Source organism: Gekko japonicus, unplaced genomic scaffold (genome assembly GCF_001447785.1).
Source record: "Gekko japonicus isolate JY-2015 unplaced genomic scaffold, Gekko_japonicus_V1.1 scaffold1195, whole genome shotgun sequence".
Taxonomy (NCBI): Eukaryota; Metazoa; Chordata; class Lepidosauria; order Squamata; family Gekkonidae; genus Gekko; species Gekko japonicus.
Window position 1 is genome coordinate 572,686 of NW_015176007.1, and position 2,346 is coordinate 575,031.

The following is a 2,346-nucleotide window of genomic DNA, read 5'->3' on the forward strand; positions in this document are numbered from 1 at the left end:
AGCAGAGGTCCATCAGTGGCTATTAGCCACAAGGTATAGATAGAGGCTCTGGGGCAAGTGATGCTCTGTCTTCTTGGTGCTTGGGGGGGGGTCAACAGTGGGAGGACTTCTAATGTCCTGGCCCCACTGGTGGACCTCCTGATGGCACTGGTATTTCTGGCCACTGTGTGACACAGAGTATTGGACTGGATGGGCCTTTGGCCTGATCCAACATTGGCGTCTCTTATGTTCTTATGAGGCTGTGAGTCCTTCTGTTGAGTATCTTAGGTGGCTTTGCTAGACCATCTCACGTCCACTTGGCAGCTCACAAAATATCACCCTCCCCAGAGTTCATTTGTTTTCATGAGAATTTAGATGGGCTGGGAAGGCTGAAATAAACCCCCTCTCTGTGGTAAATCTCAGACTGTGTTCTAATCTAGGGTCAGACACACTTTTCTGTGAGAGAGATGATTTAATGATGGATCATTTATGTACATATTGTGGGAGAAATATCCAGGCAATGCAGATATCCCTGAACACAGTGAAATACAAATCTATCCTTGAATTATATGGCTCAGTGTTGTCTTCTCTAACTGGAAACAGTCCTTCATGGTCTGATGTAGAGTTGTCTCCACCCGTTCTTTGAGGTCCTTCAGCTGGAGAACTCTGCCTTCACACTCTACGGAGCCTTTTCTGTGTTTTACCGCCTTGCATCTCCTCTTTGTCGCTGGCAGTGCTCTGGGATATCATCACATTCACATAAAACTACCTTGTACTAAATCAGACCTTTGGTCCATCAAGGTCAGTCTTGTCTACTCAGACTGGCAGTGGCTCTCCAAGGTCTCAAGCAGAAGTCTTTCACATCACCTACTACTTGCCCCTTTGAGCTGGGGTTGCTGGGGATTGAACCTGGGACCTTCTGCATGCCAAGCCGATGCTCTATCACTGAGCCACAGCCCCTCCTTTGTGGCTCTTTCTTGTAGCTGCAATAGCTGATGTTAGTGCAAACTTTAGGACATGCTTTGGCATCCAATGGCCTTGATTGTGGGTTTGTCAGTGGTGATGACAATCAAAATTGTAGTTCCAATTTGTTGTTCATGGAACTGTATTGTGTATTAAAGGCAGGCTTGCATCTCAGGAGCTCGATCTTAGATACGTACCTAATCAAGGTCATTGGATGCCAAAGCATGGTGTAGGACTTCAGGTTATGCCTTACATGTATGCACTGGCTATATGTTAACATGGATTCTGAATAAGAAGCCTGGATAGAGCAGGCCTCTGCTAAAGGCTTGTTTGTCATCTTAAAAGAGGCCTGTGTCACTTTCACCCGGATTACAAATTCTTCTGCTGGAGAAAAACAGCTGCTCAATATCCCAAAGGACATTTCTTTTGCAAAACAGATTTCTTGGCAGAACGACTCGGAGCCTTGAATATAGGAGAAAGGATGCTGGCTAACAGCTCTTGTTTAATGAGATAGAAGAAGAAGAGAAGACGAGATTGGATATATACCCCGCCCTTCACTACCCAAAGGTGTCTCAGAGCGGCTTACAAACTCCTTTCCCTTCCCCTCCCCACAACAGACACCCTGTGAGGTAGGTAGGGCTGAGAGAGCTCTGACAGAAATTGCTCTTTTTCAAGAACAGCTCTTATCAGAACTATGGCTTGCCCAAGGTCATCCAGCAGGTGCAAGTGGAGGAGTGGGGCATCAAACCCGGTTTTCCCAGATTAGAGTCCGCACACTTAACCGCTGCACCAAACTGGGGCTGACCATCAGGATCAATATTAGTCTGGAAACCACCTGATTAACATTTGTTTTTAACTAGGGAAACACCCGGAAGCCCTGACTGGGAAAGTACCATGACTGGAAAACAGAGGATTGACTGGGAGTTAAAGGAAGTGTGCTAGCACAGACAGATTTCGCATACCTTTTTATTCAGGCTTCACTCTAAGGCAGGCACTCTATTTGACTGAAGGCCCTCTGTTTAACTGAATAATAAAGCATATTATGGGTTCATAGTAGGTTTAGGAATATCCACATATAGGTAGGAAAGAGAACCACTTGCTATACACAGGAAGAACGCTATATAATTCATACTAATAGATTATAGTACATAGAGTTTATACCAGGCCAATGCAAAGGGACTACATTAGCTCCTGATCCATAAAAGGTTACAGTGCTTAAAGACCAATTACATTGCTTGAGAACACAATGAGCCTCTTGTAATAGGACATCTCTGCTTCTGCTCACCTATACATGTGCTTGGAAGCACCAATAAGGGATGCTTTCTTGTGAACTATAGGGCTCACCTATAGCTGTGACGTCTTTGCTAAGAAACAATAGTATTGCTAGGCCAGAAAACAAAAAAG